This window comes from Rhinatrema bivittatum, chromosome 7, assembly GCF_901001135.1.
Source record: "Rhinatrema bivittatum chromosome 7, aRhiBiv1.1, whole genome shotgun sequence".
In the NCBI taxonomy this organism is placed as follows: Eukaryota; Metazoa; Chordata; class Amphibia; order Gymnophiona; family Rhinatrematidae; genus Rhinatrema; species Rhinatrema bivittatum.
In genome coordinates, this window is record NC_042621.1 from 128,361,216 (window position 1) to 128,378,946 (window position 17,731).

The 17,731-nt window shown below is 43.0% G+C and overlaps 1 protein-coding gene across 1 annotated transcript in view; it reads left to right on the forward strand.

The window, feature by feature from the left end:
• Window positions 1-8,225: 8,225 nt before the first annotated feature.
• The window catches only part of CUEDC2 (CUE domain containing 2), a 108,972-nt gene continuing 99,466 nt past the window's right edge, over window positions 8,226-17,731 (forward strand). Inside the window, exons 1-2 of the mRNA XM_029609111.1 lie at window positions 8,226-8,328; window positions 14,753-14,850. The gene's annotated coding sequence lies outside the window, so the exon portion shown is untranslated. The remainder of the gene's footprint in view (window positions 8,329-14,752; window positions 14,851-17,731) is intronic.

The following is a 17,731-nucleotide window of genomic DNA, read 5'->3' on the forward strand; positions in this document are numbered from 1 at the left end:
AAGTGGGCCATCTTCGGGAAGTTGTTGACCCGCTTCAGGTCCAGAATGGGGTGAAAGGCCTCCTCTTTCTTTGGGACCACAAAGTAAATGGAATATTGCCCTTGTCTTTCCTGTCCCTTTGGCACCGGTATGACAGTCTTCAAGTCGAGGAGCATCTGGAGGGTGGACTCTACAGCCTCTCTTTTCCAGACATAACAAGGAAACCATGAAAGTGTCAGAAACTGGACATATTTTTTATGATTTCCAGGACCCACTGGTCCATCATAATTTAGAACCACCTCTGATAAAACAGACAGATGTCTGTCTATCTCTAGTACCAGAAATTGGGTCACCAAGCACTCATTGCACTGTTCTAGAGGAGCTGGAAGCTGCAGATCCATCCTTCTCTTACTTATTGGGACAAAAGGACTGGAATCTGGAATTTGTCTGAGACTTCTGTCCCGAAGAACTGCAGCCTTGCCAAAACCTCCTCAAATCCCAAAGCAACTAAGGGAGGAAAATGTTTGAGATGAAGCACTGGTCCTATCTTCAGGGAGACTTGGCACCTTTGAGTGCCCCAAGGCATCTTCTCCAACACTTCTTCAAACAAAAATCACCTCTTAAAAGGCCACTTTGTCAAGCTGGTCTTACAGGTAACATCTGCTGACCAACTGCACATCCAGAGAAGCCTCTGAGCTGCCACTAGGGAGGCTACTCTGCTGGCAGAGGAACAGACTAAATTGTATCCAGCATCTGCCAGAAACCCAGCCTCCGGTTCCAGCAATGGGGAATCCTACTCTAACTCTTCCTGTGCTCTTGCGCAAGATGTAAATCAGACCTTGCCACAGTACAACAGCAGGTAAATATCTGAAGAGCCACGCTCACAGCCTTAAAGGCCTGCTTAAGCATAGCCTCTATTTTCTGGTCCTAGGCATCCTTAAGAGCTGCACCATCCTCAAATGGAATGAGAGTTCTCTTAGTCACCGAGCACACCACGGCATCTACCTGGGGAAAATGAAACTTCTTGTCCACCTGAAGGTCCAACATATACATTTTGGCAAGGAAGCAAACCCCCTTGAAAAATAGATTCACAGGTCCTGGAGGCTAAATCAATTAAATCCTGCACTGCTTTGTGCAGTGGGAAGAAGTGAGATGATTTCTGCAAACTGACCATGATAGGATCCTCCTTGGGAGCAGATTACTCATCCTTTTTATCTTCTGCAATCTGCAATGTGCCCAGGGATGTCAAATCATCCCTATGAAAGAGATGCAGCATCGACATATGGTTCTCAACATCAGAAGGAACCTTTCCTTCTTCTAAGCCACTGTCATCGCCACTGCCTGGAGAGAATTTCATAAAATCATCCAGAGAATCCTCTGAGCCAGAAGTCCTACTCTAGCACAATCTTGTCCATTGCGCCCTGGCATATTTCCTCCCCTGATGCTGCGAAGGAACCAAAGGGACAGGAAGAGTTGGGCCAGTTTGCCCTACACCTTGTCCCATACTAAAGTCCTGCAGACCCCTAAAATATTCCACCCAGGGCAAGGTAGGCATGTCCAGCACGGGGGAAGAAACCACCACTGTGCTAGCCCATGGAACTAAGGCCTCATGGCCTTGCTAGTACTCTGGGCTTAAAGGGGGGAGCTCACCATCTTGATCATGTCCCCCCCAACAGCAAAATGGCAGCCACAGCCTCCAGGAACACAATGAATTCACCTTCCTCTGCAGGTGCCGACGATCCAGTCCCTCCTCTCCACTGGCAAAAAAAGTCACAGATAGGCATCTCTCCTTGGGCTGCCAAACACTCCTTTCATATTCTCAAATTGGCCCTGGCCTACCTCTATCTGAGATGACAGGCTGTACAAAGCACAATTCTTCCTTGCTGCCAATTGGCGCCATTTTACTTAGCTCATGTGGCTCTGCACATCATGCGTTCCCCATCAAACTCTCTGCAACACCAGAGACTCACTGTCAAAGATGTGCCAAATCACCTGAGCTCCAACTCCACTGCTATAAGATGCTGTTGCTAATTAGGGCCTTTGCAAAGCTTTTTTTTTTTTTTGCCTTTTTTTTTTATTTTTAACTTTATTGCTCCAGGCCATTATACAGCTTCTAGCTTAAAGATACACTCTCTGCTGGTTGGCAAGCATAACCCATAAGTATGGACTGGTCTGAATGGATGAAGAGCAAAGGATGGTTATTTATATTTTCAAAAATATTAAAACAAAGGACACTTCATCAAACAACTGGCAGATTTAAAACAAATTGTAAAAAGTACTTTTTCACTTAGCACACAATCAAGCTGTGGAATCTATTGCCAGAGGACAGTGAAGACTAGCATAGTAGGATTTAAAAGATTTGGACAGTTCCTGGAGGAAACGTCCATAACATTATTAGCCAGGTAAAGAAAGCTATTGCTATCCGTGGGAGTGAGTAACAAAATTCAGATCTATTTTATGGCATCTGCCAGGTATTTGTGACCTGGATTGGCTACTGTCAAGAGACAGAATGTTGCGCTTGATGGACTTTGGTCTGGTCCAGCATGATATTTCTTACATTCTTATGAGTATTACCTCCCAGAAACTACTCAAGAAATGTATTAATAGTCCAGTAAAATGGTATCACTTTATATATTTTTATCTTATAGTAAATGACAATCATGAGATGTCTGTTTTTAGAAACAGGAAATATTTGTGGGAGTTTCTTTTTTGATTGCTATATTAGAAACAGGAGAGTCAGGGTCTCTATAGCAGGGGTGGTCAACTCTAGTTCTCAAGAATCTCATTGACTCTATTGTATGCAAATCTATTTATTTATTTTATTTATTTAAGAGCTTTTATATACCGATATTAGTAGGTACATCATATCGGTTTACATCAAATGATAGATTGAGAGTACAATGAACAGGGAGAGGGGAAGAAGGGACAGCAAAACTAACTTGGTACAACAACGGTGCTGCAGATGGAAGAGGCTCTGTTATCGAGCCAGAAGGGAGAGCTGAAAAAGGTAATATAATTAACATAACATAATTAACATATTTAACATAATAACATAATTGGCATAATTATTGTGAATAGCTGGAAAGGCATGGGGTTTACTGTGGTAGGGTAAAAGAGGCGAGGAAGGGTGTCTGGAATTGGTCTGTTGGGAGGGAGAAGGAGGTGTAATGGAGAGTCCTAGATCTAGTCTGGATATGCCTGGTGGAAGAGCCAGGTCTTTAGCATTTTCTTGAATTTATAGGGGCAGGGCTCAAGGCAGAGGTTTGTGGGTAGAGCATTCCAGCGAGTGGGGCCGTCAATTGATAGGGTGCTGTCCCTTGTTGAGGTGAGACGAGCATCCTTGAGGGGAGGGATCTGTAGGGTGCCTTTAAGGTTTGCTCTGATTGGGCGGGAGGAGTGTGTGAGTTGGAAGGGTTTGCTGAGCCAGGAGGAGTTGCTTTTGTAGATAGATTTGTGCACGATGGTAAAGGGTCTTAAATAGGATGCGTGATGGAATAGGGAACCAGTGGAGGTCTTTAAGGAGCGGGGTAATGTGGTCGGATTTGCGTGCATTCATGATAATTCTAGCGGTGGCATTCTGTAGCATTTGTAGAGGTTTGATCGTGGAGTGGGGCAAGCCAAGATATAATGAATTGCAGTAGTCCAGTTTGGATGAAAGGGTTGCTTGGATGACCGTTCTGAGATCATGGGTGTGAAGTAGGGGTTTGAGTTTTTTTATGACGTTGAGCTTATAGAAGCCTTCTTTTAAGACAGAGTTGATGTGTTTTTTTAGGTTAAGATGAGGATCAATAAGGACACCCAGGTTTCGTACTGGGGGCTGAGAGGAGAACGTGCTGGATGCTGGGTCATTGTCTAGGGGGAGCTTGAAAGTTTGGTGGTTGTGGATGAGGAAGAGTTCTGTTTTTGAGGAGTTGAGGGCAAGGTGTAGGTTGGTGAGTAGTGAATTGATGGATGTGAGGCATTTCTCCCAGAATTTTAGTGCTATGGATACTGATTCTTGTATGGGTATGATGATTTGTACATCATCAGCGTAGATATAGAATTTGAGGCCGAGGTCAGATAGAAGCTGACAGAGGGGTAGGAGGTAGATGTTAAATAGGGTGGAGGATAGGGAGGATCCTTGGGGGACACCTTGGGAGAGAAAGAAATGAGTGGATTCTGAATTGCCTAGTTTAACAGAGAATTGTCGGTTAGCCAGGTAAGATTTGAACCAGAGGAGGGCTACGCCAGATATGCCAATGTCAGTTAGACGGGAGATGAGAAGATTGTGGCTTATCGTGTCAAAGGCTGAGGAGATGTCGAGGAACGCAATGATGAAGGTATGGCCTCGGTCTAGGCCAGTAAGGAGGGTATCAGTGAGTGAAAGTAGTAGTGTTTCGGTGCTCAGGTTTTTACGAAAGCCAAATTGCAAAGGGTGAAGGATGTTGTTTTCTTCAAGGTAGTCCATAAGTTGGGAGTTCACCACCTTTTCCACAATTTTTGCTATGAGGGGAAGGTTTGATATGGGACGGTAGTTGGCTGGATCTTTGGGGTCTAAGGATGGTTTCTTGAGCAGGGGTTTGACAACTGCGTGTTTTAAGGGATCTGGGACTGTGCCAGTGGAGAGGGAGCAGTTGATGATGTCTGCTAGGGGTTTGACAACTGCGTGTTTTAAGGGATCTGGGACTGTGCCAGTGGAGAGGGAGCAGTTGATGATGTCTGCTAGGGGTTTGGCAATAGAGTTGGGAATGGCTAGAAGGGTTTTGGTGGGGATGGTGTCAGAGGGGTGGGAGGCGGGTTTGATCTTTTTGAGAATAGACTCGATTTCCTTGGATGATGTGAGGTCGATCGAGTCTAATGTAGTGTTGAAAGTGGTGAGGTGGTTGGGGGGCATAGGTGTGGTTGTGGGTGGGAATTGGAGGAGGATGTTTGTTATTTTATTATGAAAGAAGCAAGCGAGTTCCTCGCATTTAGTGCTGGCTTCATTGTCTGCTATAGGTGGCGGGGCTGATTTGGTGAGGGTAGCCACATATGAAAACATGGCTTTGGGATTGTACATGTATTCGTGTATTTTGGTGGCATAGTAGTCACATTTAGTTTTTAGAATTGAATCTGGGAGTAATAATGGATCCAGAAATCAACCTGAAGCAACACATATCTATAAAAGTAAGAGAAGGCTACACAAAACTTATGGTCCTCAGAAGATTGAAACCATTACTCACACCCGCCCACTTCAGAACAGTATTGCAAACACTTATCTTTTCCAGCACTGACTACTGCAATGCACTCTTACTAGGACTCCCAAGCACATCGATAAGACCACTCCAGATACTTCAAAATACTGCAGCCAGAATACTGACGGGAAAAAAGAGGAGGGACCATATAATCGAAACTCTAGCAGACTTACATTGGTTACCCATCGAATACAGGATAAAATACAAGGCCTTATGTACCATACACAAACTAATATATGATAAAGAAGCAGACTGGCTAAACACAGCCTTACGAGTACACGTTCCTCAAAGAAACCTCCGCTCAGCAAACAAAGCACTACTAACAATCCCTTCAGTAAAGTCAGCAAAATTAACCCAAGTGAGAGAAAGGGCTTTATCATTGGCTGGGCCCATACTATGGAACACGATGCCACCTGAACTCAGATTACAGAATAATCTCAAAACTTTTAAGAAAAAATTTAAAAACATGGCTCTTTAAAAAAGCCTTCACTAAAGAGTGTGGAGGGTAGAGAATGAAAGTACAGAGTAATGCAGATGAGAATGAATTTACTCAATCCTACATTTAAGAAGTAATATCTCAAAGAGATAGTAACTCAATAATATACCTGGACTTGACCAACATTACTCAAATAATGATTTTATTTATTAAATTATAACCGAACTTTATTGGCACCTGTTAGAATGTACAATATCCTACATTTACTAACCTTAGTCTATGTGCCTATTTGTAAACCGTTGCGATGGTATATAACTTAGCGACAATATAGAAAAGTTGTTAAATAAATAAAATAAATAAATACATAGTCTGTAGGTGTGTAGGGTTGATTTGTAAGAGGATGCATTTTGTTGAGATGGGACTTTATGCCAGGTTCTCTCTTTCAGTCTGAGATTGGTGTAATTCATTGATGAATACATTGGGGCGGATTTTCAGAGCCCTGCTCGCGTAAATCCGCCCAAAACCGGGCGGATTTACGCGAGCAGGGCCCTGCGCGCCGGTGAGCCTATTTTACATAGGCTCACCAGCGCGCGCAGAACCCTGGGACTCGCGTAAGTCCCGGGGTTTTCGGAGTGGGCGTGTCGGGAGGCGTCGGGGGGCGGGGCCAGAGCTCGCGGCATTGCGGGGGCGTGTCGGCAGCGTTTTGGGGGCGGGTACGGGGGCGTGGCCACGGCCCGGGGCATGGCCGCGCCCTCCATACCCGCCCCCAGGTCACGGCCCGGCGTGCAGGAGGCCCGCTGGCGCGCGGGAATTTACGCCTCCCAAATCCCCCGACAAAGGTAGGATGGGGGTTTAGACAGGGCCGGGCGGGTGGGTTAGGTAGGGGAAGGGAGGGGAAGGTGAGGGGAGGGCAAAGGAAAGTTCCCTTCTAGGCCGCTCCGATTTCGGAGCGGCCTAGGAGGGAACGGGGGTAGGCTGCGCGGCTCGGCGCACGCAGGCTATACGAAATCGATAGCCTTGCGCGCGCCGATCCAGGATTTTAGCCGATACGCGCAACTACGCGCGTATCTACTAAAATCCAGCGTACTTTTGTTTGCGCCTGGAGCGCAAACAAAAGTAGGCTGTTCGCGCTCGTCTGAAAATCTACCCCATTATGAATATTCTGAAAACCAGATGTTTGTGGCTCTTGAGGAATGGAGTTGGCCATCCCCCCTGCTCTATAAGGAGCTGATGATTCTCCCATGGGGAAATCCTAGATCCTAGAAAGGAAGAGTTTATTAGATACAGGAGAGCACAAGGGTTTATAGCAGGGATAGCCAATTCTGGTTAGGTTTTCAGGATATCCCTACTGAATATATGCAAAATAGAATTGCATACAACTGAGGCAGATTGCATGCAAATATGCATATTTAAGAAAAACTTAAAAACACACCTCTTTAAATTAGCATTTGATGGTCCTGCGATGGGCCTACCTTCTCTAGAACCAATGATTAGCTTCCCCAGTAGGTGTTCTATTTCCCCCCCTTTTTTTGCAATATATTTTGCACTTTTACTATAAAATGTATAATGTAAGTTGGGTTTGGTGATGTAATGCTTGTTTGACTATGTTGTTTGTAATTTGCTCCAAACTATGGAGAAATAAGCTATAAATACTTTAAAATAAATAAATATATACATCCTTCACATCATATTTATTAGGATATCATGAAAATCTGACTGGTTTGTGGTCCTGGAGGACCAGAGTTGCCCACCCATGCTCATAGGGAAGTGACTGGATTCTCCAGTGTGGAAATCCTGGATCCTAGAAAGAAATCCCTGCCAGAGAGAAGAGGGAACACTGAAAAGTCTGAGTGAGCCTACTAACAGGGTCAGAAGAGGCATCTCCCCATGCGTGGTCACTTACAGTTTTATACCAGTGAACTAGATAACAGCCACTGTGTTAGCCAGAAGGAACTAGCATATCAAAGCTGCGAGGCGCAGTTAAATCGAGTTGCCTATGGTGTTGTTGGGCGTCCAAAAACCTAGATCACAAGTAACGGGTTCCGCCTACCGTTACTGCCTGTATGGAGCAAGTAGCACGATCCATCGTTATATAATATCACTATTAAAACCAAATGAAAAGAAAAAAAAATTGTGAAGCACTAGGAAGCCTAGTAAAAGGTAGCTAAAAAAAAATAAAAAAGTCTAAGACCACATAACTAAAGCTCAAGAATCTCTATGTTCTGACCCGCCTCTTCCCCACCCATTCGCTCACACTGGCTGGGTTAGGTCTTGCCGTGGGGGGGCATGCCCAGCACGAAGGGAACACTGGATAGCCTCTACCAGCCAACAAGGGGTGCTAACGGTTCACCTCAGAGCAGGATCCCCTCCGGCCACACTACAAAGCAACTGCTTTTCGTACACTATAGTTATGAAAGTCAACTAAACTCAATGTTCAAAGACATCACGCTTTCAACAGTCCTAACCTCAGGGCCCCTTTGAACGCGCGCGCAGGGCTCGAGAGCGTGCACGCACGGCATTGCGTACAGGAAATGACGCCAAGCGGAAAGGCAATTTCACTCTCAGCTGCCGGCTTTCAGCGCAAGTTTAAATGTGAGGTGAGGCGTACCGCGCGGCAGGTTCGAAGAGAGTTTGCGGGGGGGGGGGACACTGTCAGAACTTCCGGTTCGATATAGCAGGGAAAGGAGGGGAAGTCTTTAGGTAAGCTTGCTTTGTATTCGAGTGGAAGTTGTGTTGGGTTGACAGCCACGGGGAAATTGACGGGGGTCGCTGAGCATCCCGGTGCATGGATGGTGGAAGTCTGGAAGAGCAGATCGCCCAGCTCCAGTTGTGTGTGTTTATATGAATATGCATTTTATTCCTTAGAACGAGAGAATATATCGCTATAATCTTTCTAAAGAATGAGTTGAAGGTGTTGCTGGCGAAAATATAAAGCACAGCACAGCATTGCTTTAAGCAGGGAATGCTTTCCTATGGTTGGAATTGGGGTTGGGAGGGGGTGGAAGGATTTGTTTCTTATGCAGTGCTATTCCCAGCGCCCCCCCCTCCCCTTCCCTTCATATTGGCTAACGTTCCTTCAGAAATAACTAGGAACTGAGATGCCCTCCATAATATTTCCCAGTCATGCTGTGTGGGGTTAGCTGACCAAGATGTTGCTATTGCTAAATGGAGAGGATCGGAGACTCAAGAACCGTGTCATGAAAGCAATAAACGTACAAAAAAAACCCCCACCCATTGGCTCATATTGAATGCTGCTGGCTTCCTTTCTCTGTAAAAATAAAATAGAACCCAAGATAGGAGAGGGCATGCTTTATTTTTAATTGAATTAGATATATATATTTCGCAGTTGAACAGGTCACAAGAACAATGTGGATCACAACAACCTTCAAGTTAAATAAAACATGTTTAAAAAAATTACAAAAAATAGATAATACAATTTTGTGCGTTTGCATAGTGCTGATTGTTACAAATTCTGCTTCAGGGCACAATCTCAAAGAGGATTAACATTCAGACAACATCCAACAAGATATGGATCTGTGCAGTCTGGCTAAACAAGCATCAGGGCAACTTGCTTGATGCGGTGGTTAATACCCGTAACCATTAAGCCTTATGCTCACCTTTGATGCAACTCAAACATTACTCTCTGCATCAATGGCAGGGGGTGGCAAGAAATTTGAATTAAACAGTTACCAACAAGGACCCTGAACTTGGTGGTCAGTGGAACAGATAAATATGGGAAAATAAGTGTGGGAGCTTGTTGGGCAGATCGGATGGGCCGATTGGGCTTTTTCTGCCATCATTTCTATGTTAACAAGTTGTTTGGGTGCTCGAGTAAGAAGTAACATGATCCCTGAAAATGGTAGAAAATTCCAGCCTTAGCACTGAGGTATAGACATTTAAGATGTAGACTATTCATTAGCAAGGTCAGAATATCCTTTATTCTGTATTCTATGAATGTATTAGTTTGTGAAGAGAAAATGTAATTTTTAGGGGGTGTTTAGTATGAGTTGATAATTTTAATTCTAGAATTATATGGACAGGTGAAGACAGTCCTTATTGGACATTTGTTTAACATGCTGAGCAACTATTCACCATTACTAATAACTGGGCTAACGATTTAAAAAACAGCGTGTCCGCCTATACAGGTTACTGTATAGCGCTCTATACAGTAAAATGGGTTGCGCGGGCCTAACGCTTCACAGATGCTTCTTAGACGCAGCTTGCATTTGCAAGCTATTTACATACAGGATCGAGCGGTAGGTGAGCTGGACTGTGCGTGCGGCAACTGCGGGTGCGCCGTGCACTAACGCAGCTCTTCCTACCACTCGTTACTGGATTGACCTGATAGTCTGACATAATTGTTTGTAAATTAAGTTGCTGCCTTGTTTCAGTATCTTGAATAAACATGATTTTTCAGTGTGTAACTGACATAATATGTAAGCACATTTTCTACATGCCGACGTGCCACAAATTTTTGTTTTTAGCCAGGCAAATAAATTTCCTCCTGCTCCTTTGGGTTTCTGTCCTCAAGGAAACTGCCTATATTCTACTATTCCCCGCCCCCCTCCCCAATCCCCCATTGTTTTATATCCTATCGTTGGCCAGGAGCCACACTTCAGTGCTCTTTCTAGAGTCTGTAATTAGGGACTCTCTGTTTAGCCACTAGGTGTCACTGTTGCGCAATGGCTGAGATTTCACAGCATCCCTATCCTTAAGCTTTACCCCATCTACGAAACAGAAGATGTGACCCTGGGATCAAACCTAGGTCCTCCAGAGTTATTTATTTAGACATTTTATTTATTTATTTAAAAACATTTCTTTTCCACCCTTCTTAGATTCAGGGTGGCTTACAAGAAACCGTTCACAATCTATAAGATAAAAAACCAGATACATTAAATAAATCATTCATTAAAAGCAACTGTAAAAAGATGTTTTCAGAGCCTTTCTAAATATTTTGGAATCATTGTAGTTTCTTAGTTCTATAGGAAGTGTATTCCAAAACATTGGTCCTGCTATCGATAGTGCTCTTTCGCGTGTCTCATCGAGATGTACGAGTTTAGGTGATGGAATATCGAGGGGATGTTTATTTGCCGAGGCCAATGATCTAGATGGAGAATAAAACTTCATGATTGCATTTGTCCAGGGAGAGTGCAAGTTGAAAATTAAAGAATGAACAATTAAGCCAAGTTTGTACTGAAGCCGAAATAATATGGGTAACCAGTGTAGTTGCTCGCGACTGGATTTGTTAGTTAATAATCTGGCAGCTGTGTTTTGAATAATTTGTTATGGACAAATTATGTATTTAAGAATACCAATGAGCAGAGAATTACAGTAATCCATACTGTTATAGTGTGCAGCCGTGTCACAAAACCATCAAGCCAGCCCTCCATGTGCCATTATTTTAATTTTTTTTTACAGAATTCCATATGCATTCTTGCAGAACACACCCTTCATGCTTCCACTGTGAGCTAGTGGCCTGGATAATAGATTAAAAAAAAAAAAAAAAGCCCAAATCCTCCCTTCTGAGAAGAAGCAGGTTACAAGTGTAGCAATAAAAGCAGGAAGCTGTACACTTGACACCTCCTCATTTGGTTGATGCATCATAAAGATTCAGGTGAATGAACATTATCATCCCTTGTCAGGGAGTCTTTTGCTCATTTAAATCTTAAAGGAATATCTTATAAAATCACTGCAATTTCATGGCAGATTCATTAACTAAATTTAACAAAGCTTTGTTAATATCTGTAAAATTAATGTACTGGTTTTGTGCATTGAGGTTTCCCTTACATTAGATGGTACTCATTAAATTTTATTAACCTAGTTACCTGTAGGGAAGTTGACCTTGTAAATCACTATGTCTGTCTGTATCTCCCCTATAATAACTTTTGAACTTTTCATCTAATTTCATTCCAATTTCTGCCACAGATAATAGAACAACCGGTGATCCCTAACTTGTGCTTTTCATTGTTTCCTCCTACTTTTTGTTTCCTATAGGGGAACAGGCCAATTTAGTGCATTTGAAATTTCACACTTGGTGCACATAGTGATGTCATCAATCATTTAGAAAGCTGCTCTAGCATTGGTTGTTAGTCACAGTAATATGCAAATTTCTGTACCAAAGAAAGAAACTGGCATCATGAAATGTTTACACATTTTGTTTTCTTGTTAAAATAGCAGTTTGTTAGAGCCAGCCTACAAGTGCACTGGGTAGTTTGCTGCTTGGGATTATTTTACAAAAGAATGTTCTGCATTTATATTACTTTCTTCATTCTCGATTTCTCTTTGTCAGAATGATGTGTATAACCTGACAAGATTGCTTGCACCATCTAAGCTCTGTGCAGTGGAGGGGGGTGGGGGGAGTGCAGATTCGCTTATGAAATTGTTTCAAATGTCAGGTGTTTGGGGATTGGGGGTAGGATCGATAGTTGCCTTCTGTTGTTGATTATGTATCTATATTGCTGATAGTCTGTCACATTCCTGCAGGTTATTTAAGGAGGCCACAGATTCCACCAACTCTATTGATCGGAGCAAATGATTAAAGACTAATTTATAGACCTCACCAGTAGTTTGACAAGGTGGATTAGGCTTTATTGTCAAATAAACTGGATACAATTGGGTTGTCAAAATGGTTAATGAGTGGTATAATGGTCATCTTTCACATCAGTGGCAAATGGAGAGGTTGGGAAGCCTTGTCCATTTCCAGTGACTTGGCAGGGGATAAGGCATGCGGCTCCTTAACCTTACTTAAAGGATACACTTGCCACCATCCTCATCTGCATTGCAGCATGGAAGATGATTCCTGGTCAGGGAATGCAGTTAGCAATAGTATGTGTGTGTATGTGTATATGTGTGTGTGTATGTATGTATGTATATATATATATATATATATATATATATATATAGAATAGTCTGGCGAAGAAGAGTACCCATCATTTGTATATTATAATAGAACCAGAATGATCTTAGATTCTGAGCAATCTGATTGGCTGGCACACAGTGGTAATCCCCTTAACTTTTCAGAATAGTTGTCATTTGGTTTTTTGTTTTTTTTCTCTGAAAATATAAAATATTTTAAAATATGATTTCATTTGGCAGTAATCCCTCTGGAGGGTTGGGCTGCCAGTGAATACCTTGTCTCTTGGGAATTATTGCTTCCATGAGCAGCATCCTTAATGGACTGAGGCAAGTCCCAATCTGCATAAAAACAATTGACCCCACCAGGGTGAGGGCTTTCTTAATAGTTGGGGGAGGGGGGGCCGACAGTTTCTTTTGGAACAGGATTTTATTGGGCTACAGCACCATGAGCTTTTGTTGATTTTTTTTTTCCTCCCTTTTGTTAAAAACTGAAAACAAAGGTTCCTATTTTATTCTTTTTGCCATTCGTTAGTTTTTATTATAATGGCAAAAAAAAACCCCAGCAGACCCTCCCTCCCCCCGAAGTATAATTAAGATTTAATGAAATGACGTCTGAGTTCACATAGGCAGGGGTGGGGAGATATGGAAACTTAGGCACCAGCCAAAAATAGTGAAGACATTCTTTTCCTTCATGCAAAAAATCCCCAAACCCAACAACTTTTTTCCCCTCTTTTTGTCTTATTTTGAGGAAAGGAGGAGGGAGGGGCGGGGTCAGGGTTTTTTTCTTCTTTTTTGATAACTTTTTTGTTTTTCATCTTGTTTACAGGCTTATTTTGCTTATTTTCTTCCTCCGTATTTTTAAAATGTCTTTGCTCTCCCCTCACTACAAGCTCCAGCTTCTCCTTGCAAACACTGCCCCCCCTCACCTTTCTCTGCTAAGAGGAGCCCAGGCCTGCATAGTCTTTCCCCAGGCCAGCTGCTCTGGCTGTTTTCTCTTCTCTGGCCTAGGCCCAGTGCATCACTGGTGTCCTTGACCGGTTGCAGTGGCATCTCTCTCCTTGGGTCCAGGCATGCTATCCCAGTCATCAAATGTTAGGCACCTGGGATTTTAATAGCCCTGCCCAAAAGTAAATTAGATTGACCTCTTCTTTCCTCTTGACTACTACAACTTCCTGTCTGACCTCTCCATATCCTATAAATCTGGCCCTGCTTCCCCCTCTTAGTCTATTGATTCTGCATTAAATTCAAGCTTCTCCTTTTCGCTCTGAGGGCTTTGTATTCCTCTGTCCATCTTTACCTCTGACTACAGTGCTTTCACACCTTGCGTTCTGTAGAGACTTCATTCTTCTCGGTCCCTTGAGCTCTTCCGCTCACCCTCCTCTTCATGATTTCCCCTTTGCTGTTCCCTCACTTCTGGGAGAACCTTCCCCCAGTCTTCACTGCCTCACTTTTAACTTTCACTTCTGAGGCCGATGTCACTGGTCTCTATAAAAAGCCACCACCTTATTTCCGATCTGCTATAATTACAGTGAATACTAACTTCATATCTCTTGTAGATTTCCCATTTTTTCCACTTTTGTATGTTCTGTGGGGCAGAGATCACTGTTCGTTGCACTGTCATGGCTTCTCCTGCTATTCATTTTTGCCTTCTTGATGTAGGTAGGCTTACTTTGTACAACATTGGGTCACTACTGGCACTTATAGAAAATTTTAAAATTACCATTATTCAAGGGTGGAAATATATTTAGAAGGTTTAGGAGCCAGGAAAGTTTTTCCTTTTTTCATGCTTTTTTTAAATTCTTTTTTTGTTGCTATTCTGATTATTTGTTTGGCTTTTTTTTTTTTCTTATGTTGATCTTAAGTAGTTTAGTTTCTTATATTGTTTTGCTGCTGCTTCTTTATTTTTGGTTTTTCCTTTTCTGTAATTTAAGTGCCAGGTGCCAAATTATACATGCCCAAGTGACCCGGCTCCCTGGATTTTTCCAGCTTGGCATTTATCTGCACCTTTCTTGAAAAAATCCTACAATCAGTATTTTTAGTGACCTTTGTTCTGTCTGTGGAAAGATTATGCCTTTTCTCTTGGCAGGAAGTAAAGATATCAGGGTAGCAATATTGTTTGTTGCTTTTCCTGGAAGGTGAGTGCACAAACTATCCTGATAGTGAGGGGAAAATAATCAAAAGTGCATAACTTTTACTAATTGTGTCAGCTAGTTTGTCTTTGGCATCAATAACTGATAGCTTTTGCTTCTCTTCTTATGTCTTTTGTTAGTATAGTGCACGTGACCAGCAAGAATTGCACTGGCCTACTTCAGTGAGCCTGTTCTCTAGAGACACAAAAATTTTTCAGAACAAAAGGACCCTTTTAAGGTAATTTTCAGCTTTACCTTCACAATGTACAGCAAATGCTCCACTGACGTAGGAATTTCTTGTCTAAGCCAAATCTGACATGGACAATACACAGCTCATATGTCAGAGACAATATTTGAAGCGGTAGCAGGCTAAATTCTAACTGCTTGAATTTAGCTGCATAATTTGGGGGTGGGCGGGACGCTTTTCGGGGTGGGCCAGAGTTAGCCGGATATACTTACCCAGCTAACTTTAAGATAACTGGGTACATTTGGCGGCACGGCTCCGCCACTGAATATCCCTGTTGTTAGCTATATCTGGCAAACTTAACTAGCTGCTCCGCTGCTGAATGTCAGCCCCTTTATTTCGAGTCTGAGGTGGAATAAAGTCTCTAGTGCTAGTGTTTAGTCTATGGGCAGAAGCAAGAGTTGTGGTGCTAAGATCTATAATCTGTATCTTATGCATAGAAAATATGCTTTGTGCACAGTAAGCATTTTTGTGCATAGAAATCATATTTTATGCATAGAAACCACGATTTGCCTCGTGCAACCTGCAGCTTTTCAATATTTCTCTGTCTCCAGCAGATGATAAATGCGCAGGCCTGTGCTTCAGTGGAAGGTGAAAAATTGCTCCTGGGGGGACAGACTGGGTTCTTTTCCACCCAGTCTGGAGTAGGGCTGAGCACAGTCAGGAGCCCTCAACTGGCATTGGTCTGCAGGCTCTGGGGAGCCTGATAGCTATTATAGTCTGACACCTTCCCTCTTCTCCTCTTGAAAAAAATAAATAAGGTAAGGGTGAGTCGTGTAGCTGCCAGTTTTAGCTTAGCTAGGCAGGCAGAGCTCCCTGGTTTGTCCTATGCATACATTTTGTTTAAAAAAAAAAAAAAAAAGGTGGGGGTGGGAGATGAAGTCATAGATGCCTTGACATTGGCCAGATCTTGCCTTTCCAGGAGTGCCCAGGAAAAGCAGCCCGACCACATGGATGGTGGCCCTAGGTGAGCCTGTTAGAATTCAGCAACTTCCTTTTTCTGCCACTCTTATGTTGGGAGGCCTGTGGAAGTTAGGGGCAGGAGAGTTTACTCAACAGTGGGCCCAACACTATCAGCAGAGCCTGAGACAGGCCTTCCATGGGAGGGGAGGCGATCAGACAGAGGCAGGAACCATGGCCATATTGCAGGCTGCCAGCCTCAGAAGTTATTTTCAGGGCCACCTAGCCTTTCTCCATTGGGGAGTGTGGGGAGCCATGCAGACTGAGGAGAACTTGTCCTCTCAGCACCCCTCATTGCCCTTGTCCCCTGAATGTGTGCTTCTGATGCATCAGACCTGCTTGAAGCAGAGAGCTCCTGCAGTTCCCTCTGCTCCTCCCTCCTTTTCAGGGAACGAAGCTACCAGGGCAGGTGAAGAGATCCAGATGGGAATCTGGTTTGGATCAGGGTGAGCAGTCCATGTTTTCTGGGTCATATTCTTGTTAAGTAAGCTACAGGGGACTGAAGGACTGGGTTAGCAATCTGGCAGAGGAGTCTTGGAAGTGAGAGATTCCTACTATTGAGGGAGATGACCTGCTGGTAGTACATTTCTTCAAGAAAGAAAATCTGCAATTAAGGATCACATAGCCTGTAGCAGGCCTTGGGCATAGCAGAGTTACTGGTAGAGGACAGCAAGGATGTGGAGGATCCAATTCTGGAGGGACTTTAGAAGCCTGCAGAAGCCTTTCCCGTTCATCAGAGATACCGTCCCTGTTTGTTTATTTATACGCCGCCTAAACCGGTGTCCTAGACAGCATAAAATTAATATACATAAAATAAGAACAAAAGTTGCCATACTGGGTCAGATGAGTCCATCAAGCCCAGCATCCTGCTTCCAAGGTACCCAAACAGTAAATAAATCCCATGCTATAAATGCCATAATAAGCAATGGCTATTCCCTAAGTCAGTTTGATTTAATAGCAGTTTATGGACTTCTCTAGGAATTTGTCCAAACCTTTTTTTAAACCCACCTATGTTAACTGCCTTAACCACATCTTCTGACAATGAATTCCAGAGCTTAACTATGCGTTGGGTGAAATAATTTTCTCCAGTTGTTTTCTAACTTCGTGGTGTGCCCCCTAGTGTTCTATTATTTGAAAGAGTAAATAGCCAAGTCACATTTACCCGTTCAAGTCCTTTCATGATTTTGTAGACCTCTAACATATTCCTCCTCAGCCATCTCTTCTCCAAAGTGAACAGCCCTAACCTCTTTAGCCTTTCTTCATAAGTGAGCTGTTCCATCCCCTTTATCATTTTGTTCATCCTTCCTGTACTTTCTCCAGTGCAACTATATCTTTTTTGAGTTGTGGCCACCAGAATTGTACACAGTATTCAAGGTGCAGTCTCACCATGAAGCGATACAGAGGTATTATGACATTCTCCGTTTTATTCACCATTCCCTTCCTAATAATCCCTAATATTCTATCTGCTTTTTGACTGCCATAACAAACTGAGCCGATGAGCAATGAATTATCCTCTATGATGCCCAGATCTTTTTCCTGGATAGTAACTCCTGATATGAAACTTAACATTGTGTGACTATAACATGGATTCCTTTTCCCAATGTGTGTCAATTTGCACTTGTCCACATTAAATTTAATTGCCATTTGGATGCCCAGTCTTCGGTCTCGCAAGGTCCCCTTGCAATTTATCACAATCCACTTGTGATTTATCAATTCTAAATAATTTTGTCATCAGCAAAATTGATCCTCACTCATCATTCGCCTTTCTAGATTATTTATAAATATATTGTCACCAGTCCAAGTACAGATCCCTGAGGCACTCTACTGTTTTTTTTTCTCCATTGAGAAAACTGACCATTTAATCCTATTCTCTGTTTCTGCCCTTTTAGCCAGTTTGCAATCCACAAAATACTCC